We start from the raw sequence: 21,182 nt of genomic DNA, 5'->3' as shown, positions 1-21,182 counted from the left end.
ATAAGCAAAGGAAATACATATATATATATGTACATATATATACTGGGTTTTTTTCTTCTTGCTGTAAAAGCCTGTTAAATGACATGGATCAAGAAAATATTAAATTCTGAACTCCGCAGAAACCTGAGACTGGCAACAACCTTTGAGCCTGAGAGAGTAATTTGGGAAAAGGCCGAGAGGAGGAGAAAGGATGGCATCAGCCACTGCCTACAGCTGCCCTCTTCCTGTCTGTATTTAAAAAAAATTCAGTATAAAATACTCAAAGGAAATCTGTTTCTCCATCCTTACACAAACCTCATTACTAAGTATGTGAAACCATGTTGATGTGTATATTCTCACAGCTCACCAGAGAGTTCGGGCAGCACTGAGCAGTGTTTCTGGATCTGAAGGCTGGAGGCATAGAACAATGAAATTACTCAATTGTGATCAGGGAAGTCTGTGATAGTAAAGAAAATTGAAACTCTTCAAACTCAGTTGGTGAGCCAAAAATATGCTATGTAAAGTAATGAGTGTCTTTGCTACTTGCTTTCTTTAGGGGAGCTGATTCCCAATGCTATTTGTTCTAAATTTTGGCATTGAATCCAAACAAATGCAGTCGTGCATTGTGGGAGGTGAGCTCATTTTCAGGCTGGTGTAATCTTTATTCACGTCATCCAGTTCCACGCACCTCAGCATCCACCCCTGTGGCAGGTGAGGCAGCATTGGACACTGTTAGTGTGTGTTTTGGGAGGGTGGGAGCACACATTCTACCTTAGTCCTTTTCTCACTTGCTCCCAGTTTCCTAATAGTGGTTGCATAGTAGTATGTGTTATGGCTTTGTGAGGTGGTACAAGTTTGTTTCTAAAAGCTTCTTTATATCAAGTCCTGGGATTTGTGTTAGTCTGAGTGTTGTAGGAGATGCTCCTCCTCAGGACACGATTCCTGGCTGCTGCTTCTGTCCTTACTGCACTCTGTAGTGGAATATGCCTCAATCCAGAACTAAACAGTCAAGCTGGAGATCTCTATATAGTGAAATGGCACTTCAGGTCTGTTGGGATTTGGCTGTCACTTTTTTTCCATTTTATTTTTAAAGAAGTTTTTGAAACATGAGTGCAGGGTGGAGCTGGCTTTGGTAATGCGGCATCTTATGACCTTCACCTGCACAGCAGGAGATGCTGATCAAACATGGTCAAGTTGCTGTAACTGAGGCCACGTGCAGTTTGTTCCCAGCTTCAGACCAGTCTTTTTCAGCGTAACTCCTGAGACTTTGTGAGTTATTTACTTAACGTGTTTCATGTTAATGGGAAAATACAGGAGATGCAGTGGACCTCCAGTCTTTGTGTATCACATCGTAGTGTGCTTCTATGGTCTTAAAACCACAAGTGCATGGAGTGGATGTGGTAGGGATATTCTTCAGTCTGCCAGCGGTTCTGGGTGTGTGGGGCTGCAGGAAGCTGAGCTAGGTGGCTCTTGTTGGCCTTTGAACTCCCTTTTCCATTGGGAAGTTCTCTTTGCAGACATAGTATGTCTGCTTCAGTTCTGTGTTCTTTGTGAACTTCTCATTTAAAGACGAGAGCAGGAGAAGGCGTTGTATGAACTCTTAATGCTGATTTGCACTGATAGGTAGAACACTGGCACAAAAATCTGAATCCTTGCCAACACCCAGAAGACTTAGAAAATAAAACAGGGAGTTAATGAAGAGCTTAGTAGCTACATCAGCTCCTTTGCATGCATACTCCATCCCAGAACTACCCGTTTATGATTTAGCTTAATCCATAGCTCCATAAACAGAGCATGGTTTGCTGGTATATGCTCCTAACAGACACTGTGGAAGCAATGCACGTGAAATTTCTAGATAGCATTATGACCTGATTATGGAGTGAGGAAATCCGTGCATGGTAAAGCCAGCAAATGCGTTGTAACACACTACTAGTTTCACACTGTGTTCCCATTGCAGCTCTTTAACATGCTTTCTCATGGATATAAAATGATTTCTCACACGGTGTAATGAAAAGATGCTTCCAGTGCATTGCCCTGGACTGCACAAGTCAAAATGCATTAATAGTATTTCCCTGTTTTCTGTATCACTACTCAAGAGTTTATTTTTCTTCTTGCTGAGAAAAGGAAATGAGAGCTGTGCTGCTTCAGGCTGTAAATTATAAATGGGCAGAATGATCATCTGTAACTTCGACACAAAGGTCAAAGGAATTTTTTGTTTATTTTCTGTGTTTTTTAACTGGATAATTTTTGATATCTATGCCAGACATGAATCATGATCATTATATCCCATGCTTTTGCATCATTAATGTAGCTAAAAATGAGATGGCTCAAGTTATGAACAAGTAGTGCTTCAGTCTAATGCATACAGATAGGAAGGAGGGAAATGAGCTAAACAAAAATGCTTATTGAGGAGGTCGTTCCCTGGTGTAAATGCTCTTAAAGGGAGTAGAGTTAAATGAGAGGGTACAGTTCCTTTCTGGAGTCATTTCCAAACCCAGCAAGTTCATTGATTTGAACAATAAGGGAACGTTCTGGTGTAAAATGAATAATGTGAACAATCTTTCAGCAGTATTCATGATATGCTGAATTCTTGCATAAAGTTGCACTAAGAAACTCTTCACTTTAAATTGCATGTTGCTTGTTTAAAAATGACTTCTGTGCAGATTGGAAAATGGCAGAATTTACTGGGAATGTCCCTGTGCTTTTTGAAGCACAAAAATATGGGTTTTGTTTGTGGGATAAAACAGAGCAATGTTTGTTGTTTTATATATTGTTTCATATGTGAGTGGATTTATATAAGGGTACACACCCCACGGAAAGCACACGGCTCTTTCTGCCTTATAATCTTTTTGACATGTCAGCAGTGGGTTTTATGTTTATTTTTAATGCTGGAGAAAGAGAAGATAGCTGCAGGAGTCCTTCAGAAGCACCTGGATACCTGGGATAGGTTCCTGGATGCCCAGTTGGATTTGAATGTCTCCAGAGAAGGAGATTCTGCAACCTATTTGTTCACCCTGTTCTGGTGCTTCATCACTCTGACAGTAACAAAGTTCTTCCTTGCATTAGTATGGGACTTCCCATGTTCCAGTTTCTGCCTGTTACCCCTTGTCCTGTCTCTAGACAAAACCAGGAAGAGCCTGACCCCATGCTCTCGGCCACCATTTGGATCTTTATAAGCACTGATAAGAACCCCTCTCAGTTGTTGTCTCCAGCTGTGCAGGTCTCTCAGACCTTTCTCCACATGAGATGCTCCAGGTTCCCATCATCTTTGAGGCCCTCTGCTGGGCTTCCTCTAGAAGCTCCCCAACTATCTTGAGCTGCAGAACACAAAACTGGGCACAGTTTTAACTCTGAAGTTCAGTTAAATGAAAGTCTGACGTGTTTTTAGATACAAGAGCAACTTGAGAGCCTTCTATGTTACATATTTTGTAAAGATCATGATTTGGAATTCAAAATCAGTTTAGATCACGGTGTCTGTTTTTGAAATTAGAATAATCAAAATAGTGACTGCATTTCTAAATACTCACTTTACACGCAGAGTAACGACTCTTTAACAAGGGATTTTACTGTAGCATTTTAATGTGCTGTTTTACTGCCTATTATTTTTAGCGAGCATTTACAAAGCTTTATGTTTGGGGTTTAACAACCTCCTCTATTTCCCATCATAACAGGTTGAAATTTTGCATAGTAGTGGCATCCCTCATTTCAATTTTTTTTTTTGTATATTCCCCCACAGGAAATTGTAAACAGCAAATTGCTGATTTATAAAGATTTTGTTAGAGTCCACGCTTTGAGGCATATCAGCTTATATGTCAAATAATACAACATCCATATGGACTATTAGATCGATGATAGTGTAAGACCAGAGCTGCTTCACAGTGCATCTTCTGTAGTGACACCTTTAAAGATCCAGAACAGCCTATTATTATTAATATTATTATTATATCTTTTTCTTTTTAAATAAAAATTGTCAATATTATTGTAGAAAAGGGCAAGATAGCTAAAACTGGCTTCAAAAAATCATTCATTCTGTCATTTTGGAAAAGTTCTGAAATTTCAGTTTTTCAGATGTGAACGTGGTGCTCCAGCAGCACTCTGATTTTTAAGCCAGCTTCAGAGTTAGCAAGTTCTGAGCTTTCTAAATACATCTAGAGTGCTTTCCATTGAGTTTTATTGGAGCAGAAGTCTGGTTGATGTTTTTCTTTAACTGTAGGATGTGGTCCGCATGGAACGCTGTATTTTATTTTTCCTTGCTGTAGAGTAATAGTCCAAATGTGTTTCACATTTTCTTCTGCTATTTAAAACTTTAGGAATTCATGTAGTGTGTGTTATTGACATTACAAGTACGCTATAGTAACATCCAGTATTCGGGGTCTACAGTCCTATAGATATACAGTGCATATTAAATAGTTGAAATATCTTTTATGATCCAAAGCAACACTAACTAAGGCACTTGGGCAGAAGCAGCGGTATATTTTATATTTGTTATATTCATTTTGGCAATATAGTATCTCATTTGAAATGAATGTATATTGCACTATTGATTTTCATGGGCCTTAGAATAGTAAAAACATCACACAACAATAAAAAAAAAAATCCATGCTTTTTCTGTATACATCGTGTTTGGATGCAGCTCAGAGCCTTCCATAGAAGTAAACATAAAACCTATGTTGTTACACAGAAATACCAAGTACTCTGTTTTACGCTATGCGGTTATTCAGATCACAAGTCTTTCACTCACATCAGTCTTTGTTCTGTAGGGCTCAACACTTCGTAGCGTACTGCAAAGAAGCGTTCCTGCTTCAGAGAGAGATGGTCCATGCTCTTTTTCTTTGTTTCCTTCTGGAAGGGCTGACCTCCCATGTGGTTTCTCTTATAGGTTTTTTTCTTTATTAGAACTTTTGAACAGGTTTTCTTTTCTTCCCAGCCACCTGACACAGGAAAAACTGAGCAAAGCCAAAACCTTGGAGGAAATGGCACCTGTTCGTCTCTCTTTGGAGAGCTTAGGATGTTAGGAAGGATTTTCTAATACTGTAATAGCACTGATGCTTGGGAAATTTCAGTTACTATTGACATGATTAGTCACCTTTGTTTCCAATCAAGAAGTACACAACCAGGGGATGTGGGGCAGACAGTCTTTGTTTTGCAGGGTTGATAAAGTCTGCAGTGTAGGTTGAAGTGCCCTGGACATCAGGGTCCAATGCCTCCAACTGCTTCAGCAAGTTGTTTATAGCAATGTCCTTTAGTGTGTTTCTCAACAAATACAGAAATATAAGTAATCTCATGTCAACTTAATTTAAAAGCTTGGCCAAGATTTATTCAAGCTAATCACTTTTCATTTTATTTTCTCCCAGAGGTGATCTGAGTAACTGATTTTTGGATTAAATTGATTTGTTTTTCTTTTTAAAGCATCTTTTCTCAGTAACAAGAGTGGTTCAGTAGAAAAACTTACTACAGGACTCGTGGTTATCTCATAGTATGGAAAAGCCAATGCCAACACAGTCTTTCTAGCAAGACCCTGTTGGCTGTATGCTGGCCATCACTGATTCCTTCAGTCAGATTTTATATCACCTTTTAGCTTTCAGTGTTCAATGAGGGGGGGTTAAGTTAAATGCTTTGGAACAAAACAGAGGAAATATTTCTGTTCTGTTTCTCATTTTGCAAAATGTATTCTGATGAAATGGTTATTCTTAGAAATCAATAGTTAATTTGAAAGATATGGTACACTTTATTGGTAGTTGTCAAAGGGAAACTTCTAAACAGTAAAATTAAGTATTTAGTCTATCTATTTATAGAATTTATTGCTTTTTTATATCACTGTTAGAATTGCAATCCATTAGAAATGTATATATTTCTTAAGCCTGAAACGTGTATTAAAAGATATTATAGTAAGATTGCTACTCATCTACTTTATAAACTTTTAGGTTAAGCGGCTGGTGGTGACATGAGTTCAAAACACAATTCCTCATGGAAAACAGCATGTACTTTTACATCTTCCATTTTACCTGACTTGATATATTTATCACAAACAACATAGTTTTTATATGAGTTAGAGTAGGAAGGATAGACCTTTGTGTTTTCATACTTACATTAAAGGTATTCAGCTATACTTATCCCAGATGAATAGTACTGTAGAGTCAATACAACAAATTGAATTAATTTGGATGTGTGTTTGACTGTCCATTTCCAGACACTCTGCTGACAAGATACAGATGTAGATTATGGATGAAAGACTTGAATCACCTTAATGCATTAAACTCATAAGGTTCTGAGTGAGAATCTGTTACTACGGATAATATATTTAGGATTAATTTCACTGGAATTAATGGGAAATGGTAGAGCAGCCTGACATAAGTTTTGCAATTGCTTTAATTTTTCAACATATTCGAATCTTTTGCACTAATGACTGAGGGAATATAAGACAGAACAAAGCCTACTGTGAATTAAGCTCAGTATTTATTGTCCTAGAGCACAATGAAATGAGGAGGTTTTTTCTTAAATCTGACAGCTAAACTCGACTTGTTGGCTCCATTTAAAATCATGGTGGAGAGACTATCCTGAGAGATCAGGTGGAGAAAGGAGCTAATTTGTTTTGCTAACGTGTTTTGTGTTTAATATACTTTTAATTTTCTATGGCAGCCCTTATTGGTGTGACTTTGGCTGGTGAACTCCTCACTAATAGCCTCAGCGTGGTCTTTCTTTTCTGACCAAATGTAAGAGTGACACTATAGAAAGCCAGCAGGAGACACAAATTACCTTGAAAAACATGTTAGAAGAAGAATGTTGCTTATCCATTTCCATGGACAGTTGAGAGGCAGAAGTTGGGCACTAATCATTATAAAATTAGCCAGTCTGCTGTGCATGGAGAGCATTTCCTCTGCAGCATCCTCTGGTGCTGAAGCATGAAGTATAAATGATGACACAGAACTTACAGCGAAGCTTTATGGCTTTATTAAATGGATTTTGTGAAATTTCACAGCCTAAAGTCTATGCAACTTCTGTACGTGGCCTGAAGCTACACTTAGCTGCAACTGCAGTCTCCCACGTGTCTCGTCAGTTTAATAAAGTCAAGGGATGTTATTCCCAGACCGTGCACCTCAGCTTTGCACGAGCGTGCCTCTGCTGACCTGGAATTTCTCTGGTTTACGCCAGTGGTAAAAGAGATTCAAGTGTAAAGGTGGTTTTAACACACACCATGTAAACAAATTAATTGCATTTCTTTAGCTCCTGTGAAGCTACAAATAATGTCTTCCGCTGGATCAAATTGGGCTTCTCTCAAAGTTAGAAGTATTAGCTGTGAACAGATTGCTATTTCCTTTTAATATGTGATTCCTACAGGCCACGATAGTGAAATGTGTTATTGCATGAGGATGGACTACAAGATAAAGTCTCACTCCATTAAAAGGAAGAAATCAAAAACAGTAATGTAAGTTATTTGTTTTTCAGAATTACAACTAAGTAAAGGAATTAATGGATTTCGGTTATCAAATCCTCCAATTCTACTGGTCTGTTCTCTCCAAGCTGGTTTAGAGGTAAGTAATTGCTTTATTTTGAGACTGAATTTAAGAATATAAAATGTGAAATGAATGTTATAAATTTTATTGCTATCTCCCTTTAAGGAGAAGAAATCCAGAAAAGCAAAAAAGCCAAGTAGGGAGAAGACAAATAACCAAAAATTATCCAACCCTGAGAAACCAATCCTTTACAAATCATACTTGTTCCTTCACTATGCTGTCAGATTGGGATGCAGTCATTTAGAACTTGCCTTTATGCAATTCATGTGAAGAACACCAATAAAAACTTTCCTAGGAGAAATTGTGTAAACCCAAAAGACCGTATCAAGAATTGTTTCTATATAAATTTCCCTGTGAAAAACAGACTTGTCTTTTTAGGAGAAATTAGATGGGGCAAGTGGGTGTTCAGCGAACCAATGGCTCTATGATTTTGTCATCCTTTGAATCCCTTCTATCACAAACAGAAAAGACAGAAATTGTCTTTTGATGCTTCCTAAGAGAACAATTCATCAGTGTGTTCTGGATCTGGACTTTCACCTTTCATCTCTTCATTGGTTTTCTGGTGGCAAAAGGAGCAGGGCCACATGCGTAGTACAGTTCCATTTATGGAACTATTCACTGTTCACCCCTGACACATGAGACTTTAGATATTGAAAGATGAAGAGAATGGTTTTACACTGATTTCCCTATATTAATTTTTCTTTGTAATCTGCTTTTCAAGCCATCCCTGGTTAGTAAGGTTTTGCCACAAGCATCATGACAGAAATTTATTTCTGCCAGCATTCCACTAACATAATTGTAACAGCAAAGCTGATGCTGATACAAAATGTAGTGTCTGTACACTGTACCTCCTTCTTCCTTATTGACTGAAAAAACAGTATTTTAAACAGAAAAAAATCAAAAAATTGCCAGTTGTGCTCTTTCCTGCTTATGTGCAACGCTGAAGGACTGCAAAGGGCACAGCAACGCTTCTTGTTCTCCCCGACAATGTATTTTGTTAGTTCTTAAACATCCAATATATTTTAAACTTTATGCGACCTTCAAGATAAGCTGAAAGCTATTCTGCTATGACCCAGATTGTCAGTGCTTCAGTTTGTGTGGGCTGATGTCATTTAGCCCACTGCGGGGAGCCTCAAACAATGAGGGCTGAGCAGTTTCCATTGCCTCCCCTTTCAGTGCCTGTATTACCTTTTGGCACAGCCAGGATTTCCCAGTGCTAATTGCTCTAATACAGTGGGAAACAAAATAGTTTTCATGTCTGGCAAGAGATGGCTAGTGAAATTGCATGCCACCTTCACTGGGACACATTAAGCAGAAGGCAGTGTTTCCAATGGAAACAATGAAAACTGCAAGTGTTAGCGCCTGTTATTCCTCAATAAGGCTTAAAGTGACTGTTATGGCAGTTGCTGCTCCCTTTTATGGAAAAAAGGAGAGCACTCTACAGCCCCATTTAAAAGATCTTTTTCTTTGAAGATTTCACCCAGGAGACCAGATATTCCTTGCACAAATCCTGAGCAGACAGATTTTTGCATCCATCCTGCTGCAGAACACAGAGGAATAGGAGACAGGTCACCGACCTACCTCCAGTGATGTGCTAAATGGCCATGGGTATGATCTGCCCATCTGTGTGGTGGGGAAAGCACCTCTGGGTTTTTGTTGACATGTGTCCAGTGGTTGCTGGTGGCTCTGGTCCCTGCCACATTCATTTCCATGCCTGCAGAGCCTGCCCTACAGCAGCTGTATTTTAATAGTTGGGAACACAGAAGGAAAATGTGCAGCCTTTAATGGCAGGGTGGAGTAATACTTGGGATACTCCACAAAATCTCTAGATGCTGATGGAAACCAGGCTCTGTTGGATTTGTGGTGGGACTTCTCAGCCATCTTTGGGGTGTGTGTAGGGTATATATATATATATATATGTCACTGTGTCTCCTTCAGTCTAGAGCAGTGATTTTCTGAGTGAAGATGGTGGATTTTTTTGTGCAGGACCTCACCTTGCCTCTGATTTTAAAGCTGCAGACCATGGAGACATGATTATCCAAGCACCTATATTGCATCTATGAGCCACAGTATGGCCTAGATAGACTATTGTCTACTTTGATACCACTGTTTGTGCACCGGTGTGTGACAAAGCAGGGCTGCCATTTTTAAGCATTACTTTTGTTTTATACTGTTCTGATACAGATTTTTGTTTGTTGAAGCTTACCAGTTCTTATGACTGTATTAGGGCACAGAGCTATTAAACCGGTCAAACAAATACTGTTTCTTTATGTAGTCTATCAGAGGCTGAACTTTGAAAGGCTTTCTATTCAGGGCATAATAAAGCAAATTTTGTATTTCTGAAAATAAGAGTTGGTAGATTAGTCGTAATGTTTGCCTTGGCCCTTAACTTTTGTTTCTTGAGGCATGATACCATTTTCTGTATGACTTTTCCTTGTGCATCCTTTTTGCATGTCTTCAGATTTTACTAATGAATGCTTAGAAAACAGTTTTTGTGTCTGTATGTATATTAACTTATGTAGATTAGTGTATGAATCTTTAATAAAAGACAGACACCTTTAAGATAATTAAAGTAGTCATGTTATGCTGTGTTTCCAAGAGCCTAATCTTACCATATGTACCTATAATATCTACCTGATATTAATGCTTTGGTCCAAAGATAGCATGTGTGGTAACAACAGCAGACTTCAGTCATCAAGTTAAAAGAAAAAAGTAATTATCATTAAACAAGTAATTTATAAGCTCAGAAAAAGCTTTCATCATCTTCACTTTTTCTGTTTTCTGTTGCAATGCGTTACCTTCCTAATGATTTAAAATCATTCCAGGTTTTTGGTCAAACTACAATGAAAGCATTGAGAAGAAAATCTGTTTTGCTTACTGGTTATTTGGAATACCTGATAAAACATCACTACAGTGAGGATAAAGCAAATCCAGAGAAGCCCTTTGTAAAAATCATCACACCACCTCAGATTGAAGAGAGAGGATTCCAACTCACATTAACTGTTTCTCTTCCAATAAAGTCTGTGTTTGAGGAGCTGGAGAAGAGAGGAGTAGCTGTGAGTAAATCAGGCTTCAACTTCTTATTCATTACCTTTTGATCGTATGCTCTATGAAAATAATCATTTGTTTTTTATTCCTGAGTGATCTTCAGTAAGGCCAAAAACGTCTTGGAATAATAAAAAGCGCTTACACAACTTCAATCTTTAGATGTGCAAATGATCAAGCAAGCAGTGTTATTTTATAAATTATTTGTTAGTCTGTAGGCTGTCCTTTCTCTGGTTAATTCCCACACTTCTCTGTGGCTTTGCTGGTGCACGATGGTATAGGAATTACAGACTTAAAGCTGGTGATCCACATAGGACTCTATTGACCAGTGGTGCCATGTAACAGCACAGTTATCAGCCAGTGCTGCTCACAAAGAAGCAAAGCTAAATTTAAGGCTACACATTTCATAACATAGGAGTACTGGGAGGTGAGGCTGATAGCCTAATACCTTATAAATGATATGAGTTTTATTTCTGCTGGTGACTCTTGTTTACAAAGGGCAACTCTACAGGCAAAATATGTTGCTGTTTTGGTGCTGCAAGGGAATTCCAGGAACTGCAGCTTTTAAGAGGGCCTTATGCTGTTGGCTTGTCTTTGCAATGCAATTATACGCTTCAAATGTAAGAGATTATCCTATTCAGCAAAACGTTCAAATTTACAGAGAGGGGAAGGAAAGTACTATATGCCCTGTGATGTTAATTGTGTCTTTAGCTCCAGATGATCCATCTTACTGTGAGGGATGTCTCTCTTCTGTGGTGACTTTTTAGTCACTTGTGTGATTCCTCAACCATGGGTTACTGTAAGGTGTTAAGGTAAACCTCAGCTTAAATAACAGGGCTGCATAGCCAATTAGAGCCCCTAATGGAGCTGCTGTCCTAAGCTTCGAATCCTTTCTTACTGGCCACACACTGTTCTTTTTGCTCCACTCCTCACAGTAATGCTTCTCCAATCAGTTTCTAGGATGCTCCTAAATTTGCACTTATGTCTGCACAGATTCCCTTCTTCCTTGGTGCAACCCTTAAAAATACAGTCTGATAAAATAAAGTGACCTGAATTGTACTAAGCATTCCCTTCCTATTTTGCAGTGCAACATGCGAGAACCAAATGCTCTTCGTGTTGCCCCAGTTCCTCCCTACAATTCTTTCCAGGATGTGCACAGATTTATTGAAATCTTTGGATCTGCAATTACTTCTTCAAAACAAACAGCAAACAATACTGTGCGATCTGGTTCTTATTGATGGCTCTGCCATATCTTTTAATCTACTCCTGACTAAGATGCATTTATCCCGCTAAGCAATTCCTTGCTTTGAGTAAGCGAAGCTATATCCCATGCAATTTGCAAACAAATGACTGTGCTTGAATAGTTATTTACAACAGACCTAATTTTATTAAAGCTCATATTTCCACTTTGCTTTGACTTTGACTTCATAAATTACTATGCTTTGTATATTTTAATGGGGCTTTTCATAAACATTTTATGTAGTTTTATTATGTCGGCTTTGAGAAGCAGGGAAGAATCGCTATCATCTAGGACAGGAATAACAAAAAAAAAACCTTTATTATAAAAATGATGCATAATAAAAGGTGGAAAATAATAGACCAATTGCTAACAGTTAAAAGATACAGTCCAATTTACATTTTTAATTTATCGATCCTATTTAAAAAGTGGTTTACTGGAAGAGTTAAACAATCAGTTGTTTAAAAATTGTTAGCTGCTATCTACTGACTTCTTCAAAAGACCCAAAATTTTGCTTAATTAATGATATAATTGAAGAACTAAATTGCTTGTGGATGCCGCCTTTTCTGTGATACAGTTGCCTAAAACAACGCATCTTTATCTTCCTAGGTAGTCGTTTTGGAGTTGATAGGCTTGAGAAAGCCGAGAAGGATTTTACATTCATGTAACCTACTGTGAAGGGCTGCAGGAGAACTTAGTGAGGTTTTAACAAGGGTTATTTTGGATTAGGATAAATGAAATCTGGATTGTTTCAGCAAAAGCAGCAATATGCCTTATTGTTTATTCACAGTGTGGCCCAAATATTTACAGAGATTTGCACTAGGCAGCTAAGAGCAGTGAAGAAAAACTTGTAATATTTCATGAATGCTTTATTTTGAGAAATAAATAGCACCTTGACCTGAATGGCCGCTGAGCTCCGAAGTCTGTAGATATTCTATATACACCTTTTTCTTCAAGAATCCGTTAATTTAGAAACCTTTCTCTCTGATGGTTATTGCTTGAAAACACTTGGAGCATTACTGTTGGTAGTGCTACTTATTCCACTTTAAGAAAGGATTTGGGGGGCAGGTGAGGACTACTCCAAACCACTTTGTCTCAAGGGCATTTCTGCAGTTTGATCTTGCAAAACTGAGCATCTCTCAGTGCATGCTGGGGCTTCTGAAAACAGGAAACCTTTACAGTGGATGCCTACACTGTAAAAGTATCTGTAAAAAGGTCGCTTTTAAAAAAATCTGCCTCAATAATACCTTTTTCATCATCTGTTATGTGAGAAGGAAAGCTGAAAGAACAGCAAATAAAGAATTTTCTGGTATTGTTAACACCTGTGAGAAGTAAGAAGAGCTCCTTTTGCATGAATGTTGTCATAAAGAGTAGCACTTGGGCAGCTTTGGCTCACTCAGGAGGTTTTGATTGCATTGACGTCATCTCTTCTGAAGTCAGCCAGGCTGCACCATTGTGTTGCAGACCAAGTATGTTTCAGTGCCTGGGGTTTTATTTTTATACGTACATCTGCAGCACAGCTACTTTTATCAGTCAATGAGACGACCTTAGAAAAGAACCGTTTTCCATAAAGTTGATGAAGGAAAGCACCAAGGATAAAACTGTGGTGGGCCGCAACAGGGAAAGGTGGTAACTTCAAGGCATTTGTGCCCCTGGATTATTCTCACTGGAGTCTTCACTGTAAAGTTAAGTGAGCTTAATAGAAATACACTGAGTCATACTATGCCATACCTTACTTTGAGTTCAGCTGGACATAGGCTGTGAGGAAGAATAAGCACCTCCAAATAGCATCTAGGGATCAAATTAGTAGAAGCCTTATTGGAATTTACGGAGAGAAAAATGGTGAGTTGTGAGGTTTTGACCTTGTGGAGCAGTTTGGCATCTGCATTAAATTCTCTGCCTGTGAAAGCGACTTCTCATATCAGTGATTGGAAAATGAATCTTCTAAGGTAGGTAAAGTAGTTCCTGAATTGGTACAGTTCAGTTCTTGAGAAGTAATTGATTATTAACAAGTGGTTATTAGAATGGTGTTTTAGCCACACTTCAGGGTCCAGCTACAGGTATTGACTTCATTTACGAGCACTTATGTTTTGTTCGAAGGATGACTTGCAGAAAGGCAACTTTTCTGAGTTACTTTCTCTTTTGTCTATGAATAGTGAAGATAAACATAAAGCCGTGAAGATAAGCATCAGATTCTTTGCTTTTATAGTCATCATCTATATGCCTTTAAAATTCGCATGAGTTGAGGGGTCTGAAACAATATCACAGCATGAATGTTGCATTTACACATTCTTTCCTGAGTTCTTGTAAAAGTTTACGAAATGAATAATACTGAAAGTTAACATTAGGTGTCAGTATTTTACATATTATTTAGAGAGAGAATATCAAGTGAAAGAGCTTCTGAACAACAACAACAAAAAAAAAAAAACAACCAAAAAGAAAGAGAGAAAAAAGGAATATTGGTCTACTTTTTGAAATGCTTTAAGTTATTACAGTTAAAGTAATACTGGGAATAACTATGTGTGAAATAATTAATTGTTTATGCCTCAAATGCTTCCTGGTAGTTACTTCTCAAATTTAAAATTCAGCATTAAGTACTGCTGTTTTGTAATTGTGGCAATATTCAGTTCTTGAGTTGTTTGAAGAAATCACATTGACATTTCTCAGATTAAACTACAACACATGAGTATATGTAGGGACAAAGAATTGATGCTCAGGCAGGAGGTGTAAAAGCCTATAAAATGAAGATAGATGTGAATATATAGATCCCTGGTTGTATGTGATCTTTCTCAATACTGTCTTAAGTCAGGAGTAACTGCTGAAAAAACAATAGGGAAAAATACTAAAGAGTCCATAGGTGCCCTCTTCCCCCCAATACTTTGCCAAAGTAAAACCAGGGTGAAGACAAGATAGAAAAGGATGGTTTTGTTTCCCAAAAGAACAATGCACTCTTAAGTGAAGAAAAAGATGTACTGTGCATTTTGTTTTCATCTGAGGCTCATTGCATAACTGCAAATGAGAAAAGATGAAGATGTAAAAATATTGGGAGTCCTTGTTCTGACCACTGCAAAGTCCACCTCGCTTTCACTTTATCAGCAGCATATAAAGCAGGAAGGTGGATTAGGCAATGAAGCATAGAAAAAGAAACCAAAACACTAAGTTGGCTTTGTGATATGTTAAGTTCTTTGGGGGAAGAGCGGGGCGGGGGGTGTGGTGTGTAAGATAGTGAAGCACAGTTATTAATCTATGTTACTGCTGTGTTCCCAGGTGGTTTCTAAAGGAACAGGAAGCCCCAATTGTGTGCATAAAAGAGTCCTCTTAAATGGCAAGGAAGGGTTTACAGAATGCACAAACACCAAGGCAGTGGCAGTAGTTTGATGAAGAGATGGCCAAGGTAGAGTCGCTATTTCATATATTTGCTTGTAAAGCCCAGTTTTATTTCCAGATCCAATCAACGTGTCTCAACCCAACTTATTTCAGACTGAGCTGACCTGCACAGAGCCCCTTAAGTCCTCAGTAGGTTCCCGTCTGAACCTCTGGGTATGCCAAATGATGAAAATATGTTTCTGAAAATCTAGTCAGTCTTTATGATCATCCGAGAGACAGTTTTGCATCATAAGCTTAAACTTTTGTCAATATTTGTGAAATATGTTTAGAAAGCTTATTCAGAATTGAGTAAGTTATAGATCAGCAATTTATACTTCTTTATATTCCAAGTTTTTATTACCTAAACTTACTCTGCTAAGCATCATTTTATGCTTCTAGTTAAATATAAGTGAGAATTGATTGGGGCATTTCTCAATGGAGTTCTATCTTTATTTCATCATAATTGCTTCATATTTGAATAATGACAGATGAACTACTTCATTCAATTGCCGTTTTAAGGCTTTGAAGTCACAATAGCAGCAAAGGATTTAAATTTAAAGCCATTATTATGGCAGAGAAGACATCAGGGGAGAAAAAAGAAAACTTATAGTGGTATAATTTTCTAGACAGAAAAATACTTCTACAGTTGCGCTACTTTTTTTCTTTTACTTATTGTTGTTATTTTTTTTCCCCTGGACACTTTGCTAACATAAAGAGGATCCAGCAGCACCTATCCACCCTGGAAGAAGACATGATGCTAAATGAGAGCTCACACTGTAAGTAAACTTCTGTAGTTGTTTTGCTTTGGAGCCTGATACAAAATCATTTAGAATTCCAGACAGCTGCAATACTGTATTTCACCAATAAAGAGTTCATTAGATCTTTTCTCTCTGACATTTACATCTAGTCCTGAATACGTGTTAATACTCTAAGGTATGAATTTCAAAGTTCCCTTTATCTCTGTGTACAGTTTTAAGCAATTAATCAAATGATAAAAAAAAAAAAGCTTTATGAAATGAAATGCAAATTTTAAGTAAATGCTCAGAAAGTCGCTATGTTATGAGTTGTGAGGGGGTGTGGGGCCTCTTTTCAACTGTAGAAGTTTTTTCTTTATAAAAAGAAACAAACACAAAAATAAACCCCTTAGATTTTATTGAAAGATTTTAAAGAGATTGTCAAGTTGTTAAAACATGACCAAGTTTTATATCCACGATAGTTCTTTCTCCTCGGAGGCTCAATCAAAGTGGAAAAGGAACAGTTTGGGTTTGGCTTTTTTTTCTCCACTTGCATTTAATACATTTGGAATAACTCCTGTGTGGGACAAGGCTTATACGGGGTTCTGAAATAATCATGGGGCCACACAGCTCTGAAAACACTCCCTCTGAAATGAATACAAGTGTCAGTCATCTGTATGAAAACTTTTCCAGTTCCTGCATATAAAAGGAGGGCATTCTGAATGTCAGAAAGCATCTGAGAAGCAGAGATACAACCCTTTTCTATGTGCAGTGTCTTCTGGTATGTCACCCATCTGGAGGAGCATAGCATGTGTAGATACCCATGTAGGCTGTAGGCTGGCTCATAGGCTCCCCTACTGTAAAATAACTCAAGTTCCCAGACACTGGAGAAACTGTCCTGAGTGGTGTAGGTGTTTGTGGTCATAGACTATGAATCAAACTTCCTGCTTTCAGCTTGCAGCTTTGCCACCGAGGAGGGAGGATGAAGCGGTGAGGTTCTTGCAGGGAACGCTGATGTCTGCAAAGCTTGCAGCGATGTTGAGCACAGGATGCCAAGAATAGGCAGCTGTGAAAAGGTCATTAATGAATCTCAGCAGAAACATGCTGCCATATTCTCTTCTTTTTGCAGTGAATTAGGTCCAGCATACTGACACCGTGTTTCTTCTTAATGAGTGCTTTATTTGAAGCTGCACTTGGGAGTAGAAAGGAAGTTGGAAGAAATACCAATCTCTCAGGTAGGACAAAGAAGGATTTTTAGTGTCTTAGTTGAAAGTTTATGTAAGATGTTCAGATGCTCTTATATGCAGTATCTAATTTAAATCAGTGTGGGAAAGAGCGGTCATTAATTCTGCTTATTTCCCTTTTTAGAGCAATCCTTTGCAACTAGGAAGCTTTAAAGGAAATGAGTGCACATTTGCAAAGATGCTTCTATCCTTTCATGAACTGATAGCTCCTATAGAAAGAAATGAGGTGAAGATTTCCTTAGAGAAATTCTCTGTATATGGAAGTCCATGTTCAACTACTTCTGAGCTAACTGCCTCTCAAAGGGTTATTTTCACAGCTGAGTTTCCATACTATTGAGGCTGGAAAAATGGCTTTGATGCAGCAGTGATAAAATATACAAGTTTTAAGAGCAGGGCTTTTTTGTTCTGTTCAGAGAAAGACAAAGGAAAACTTCAGCTTTAAAAGGCCTCATGAGCCATGTAAGGTGGCTCATCAGGTACAGTAACAGCAGCAGCAGTGGTATTCCAGCCTCTGCCCACAGAAGGTGCCATTCACATTAGACTTCCTAATTTTAAAAACACAGCTTTTAATGCCTTTTATGATGCTTTTGTTCTTCTACAAGGTCCAAATATGCAAGTAAGGTTTTCTCTATTTCTTGACTTTGAGTTTGTTTCTGATGGATGAAAGTCCATATAGATAGAGCCATTCATAACTTACAGCTTTTTCTAAGGGGCAGCCCTAGGAGTTTGTTGGTGCGTCTATGTGGAATAAAGCCTCACCACTAGAACTGTGGAGAAATTAAAGGAATAGCTCACCATGGTGCAGGACCAAAGTACTACTTAGATCTCTAGAGCAGTCCAGTCAAAGCAGGTATTGAGAGAACGTCCCTAGCACACCCTGACAGGATAAAAACCAGTGGCTACCAGAGCAAAAACAGGTAGAAAAGAATGAGTATTGGAGACATTTCCTGCTAAGAAGAGCTCACAGGTGGGAGCATGATTGCAGGAGGATCAATGCGGGAGTGACAAGTGAACTAAATGTTGGAAGAAATGACTCAACTTCTCAAATTTAACTAACAAACTGAATGCTATTTTTCTGTTTCAGATATGGATAAAGAATAAAAGTAAGGGTAATTTTTAGAAGATCTGAAATACTTTAGAATTATGGAAGAAGCACATTAATGCTTCATTTTCATTAGTATTTTTATTTTATTCCAACTTTCTTCCTTTAAGCGGATATTAGAACTGAAGTGATAAAATGAAAGGCAAAAAAGTGTGAATCATCAAAATTACACACTGAAGTTTGTTATCTTGACATTTTTCTGAATGAATGTTGAAATGCCTAGAAAAACTGATCTTTAAGTTCCTCCATCAGTAATCAGACCCAGACTTACTTGAAAATAAAAGATCTTTTTATATTTAGTTATGAAAAGCATGCTCTTAATTATAATGATGTTCATTAAGTCTAATGCTTTGCAAGACTACTGTTTTCAATTCAAAGGCTCTTCAAAAACATATGGAAAAAAAGAAACCACCCTCATAATCTACATTACATCTATCCTGGAAAAAATATTAGGAAATGACTGATAAATGTACCAATTGAATGTATTTAATATATATATGCTTCTACATGTGTGTACGGATGTGTGTTCTTTCTCAGGAATAGCAAGATTTGTTTCTATTTTTTTTCACGTTTATAGAATATATAAGAAGAATTTTAATTTGATGAAATCAGACTTTGAATGAAAGAAGAGTTGTTAACTCTGAAATAAGACAGAAGTTTTTAGGGCTATAAGTTCTTTGAACATAGATGACATTGTCTCTGAGGAGAAGATGTTTGATGAGTTTTAGGCTTTAAAGTTTCTGGCTGGAAAAATTAGTCCAGAATCTCTTCCTGTAGGATGGGAAATAAATAAATAAAATTAACTTAAGAAAAAAGATGTCATTTTCTGTTTTTCTTATGTACCTTTCTTTCAGCTGCTTACATTGGAAGAGGCTCAACAGCCATGAATTTAGGGGCTTATGCTTCCAGTCCTCCAGATATTTATCTGTTTCTTGTCCAGAAGATTGAGGAGAAAAAGAATACCTTAAAGTATGTAGGATGATCTTAAGAAACACTGCTTGGTAATTCTAATCTCTTTAGTTTAATATATTGAACATTGTGATTTGTGTAAAATTGCGTTACCCCTGTTATATGTCAAATCTGTTCAGAACAGCTGCTTTCCATTTCATATATCATCATAGTGTAGACTGCAGTGTTCTAGTGTTTAATTTTTTTTGCATTACGGTCATACTTCAGCTATGCAAGCTTGTGCATGATTGAAATAGGGCTGGTGCCTCCATCACCCAATTGCTGCTGAAGGTCATGTAAGGGTTCTGAGCTGAGGATGAATAAGTAATGAGTGCAAGATGGTTTTGTAGCCCTTGTTACAAAGGAAGAATAAACCAGGATTAAGAAGTCTTGGAGAGAATATTTTTCATAACATGCCTAATGTTTAGTGCTGTTTTACTCAGATGAACTAGAAAGCTCAAGATGATTGAAGCTTGAAATAAAGGTAAATTGGAATCATGGTGGTGTAGAAAAGTAAAGGGGTTGCAGTAGAGATGTGGTTCTGTCCATGTTATTTGGCCAGTTACTGGGAACTGCTGACTTCAAGGTCACATCTAATGTCTTAAACTCTCATTTGCCTAAATTCAAAATGCTACTGAAGCCTGAAAAATGCTCCCTAGCCCTAAAAACCTCTTGTCTTCTGGACAATTATTGACATGGATAGTTGGCCATACTGAGTACCAGTGCAAGCATCAGTTTGTACATCTGACTTGCAGGACCACGGATTAACTTATTGCCATACAAAGTGCACGACTCATTTGTCTTTTCAAGGTCTTTGATGGTGGTGATGGTGTAATGTAAAAGTACCATTTTGGCAGTTCGGTCTTATAGCAGTTTTAGCATTTGGAAGCCAAAAGCTCCAGAAAATGCATTTACACTGCATTTCAAACTTGCATGTAACTAAATCTTGTCAGAGAAGGTCTTTACATAATGCATCAACATATGCTTGTGTTTCTTTTTTAGTACTGTCTAGCCATGTAATGGGTTGAAGTGGCTTTTCTAAGTTATTTGAAGTACTCATAGGCTATGCTGGCCTTTAACGTAGTGTCCAGATTCCTAAAACACCTGGGAAAGAGAAAGAAAAGGACCAGCTTGGATTTCTGTTTGACTTTCTTGACTAGTAGTTCTTCCTTTTTCTTCCCTTTTCTTTCAGCAGTGAAAAGCTAGGTTTAAAGACTATATATATATATGTATATATATTTATACATATATGTTAAGAAAATAAAGACATTTCTAATTTTGAATACTCCTAAATCCAAGGCTTGCTATAAGGCAGAAAAATCTTTATCTGGAAGTAAAGGTACAGAGAATGCTATCCTAAATTTCTCTGCTGCTTTGTAAGGATATATATGTTTTCATTGCCTTAGCAGCTGAGCTATTAAGACATGACTCAGTGTAAGATCATTTGTCTCCTAAAATCTGAATGCTTTGGGTTTTAGACCTTGAGTCACCAGTGCATATGTTCTCTTGATATAGCCAGCATTAAGCATGCGGAGAAGCTCTTAGGATCTATTTTCTACCACCTGTGATAATTAAAATTAAAAAAATCTTTTGCACTACTGCAGTAAGTAAAATGAGGGAATTCAGAGGGAAAATCAGCTCAGAGTAAAAAAGTTTAGAAGATGATATCAAAAAGTTTATAATGCATATTATAGTTGAGAGGATACTCTGAATTTAATCGTTACTGTATGTTTACGTTGATGTTTACACACAGGCTTCTCCACTATAAATAGTTCAAACAGCTGATACTGAATACTGCTGTTATCTTGGCTGATGGGGGTGTTGCGTGGCCTTCTCAATGCATTAGAATGTTTTCCTGGAGATGCTTTTCCCTAAGTTTCTCTCTTAGGAGGCTATTGGTCCAGAGCTAGTCTTGGGTGCCTGTTCAATAACCTGATGAAACTTCTAATACTTACTGGATTTATGTGACCCGAGTTGGTAACAGCTGCTGGGCATTCAGCAACCTCAGTCAGC

The 21,182-nt window shown here is 37.7% G+C and overlaps 1 protein-coding gene across 1 annotated transcript in view; it reads left to right on the top strand.

The window, feature by feature from the left end:
* ARHGAP15 (Rho GTPase activating protein 15) overlaps positions 1 to 21,182 on the top strand; it is a 337,309-nt gene that overhangs the window by 7,527 nt on the left and 308,600 nt on the right. The window contains exons 3-7 of the mRNA XM_032445704.1: positions 7,426 to 7,511; positions 10,319 to 10,549; positions 15,043 to 15,917; positions 17,005 to 17,110; positions 19,076 to 19,190. The gene's annotated coding sequence lies outside the window, so the exon portion shown is untranslated. The remainder of the gene's footprint in view (positions 1 to 7,425; positions 7,512 to 10,318; positions 10,550 to 15,042; positions 15,918 to 17,004; positions 17,111 to 19,075; positions 19,191 to 21,182) is intronic.

This window comes from Coturnix japonica, chromosome 7 (genome assembly GCF_001577835.2).
Source record: "Coturnix japonica isolate 7356 chromosome 7, Coturnix japonica 2.1, whole genome shotgun sequence".
Taxonomy (NCBI): Eukaryota; Metazoa; Chordata; class Aves; order Galliformes; family Phasianidae; genus Coturnix; species Coturnix japonica.
Note: the sequence above shows the minus strand (reverse complement) of the source record. Positions and strands in the feature narration are given on the sequence as shown.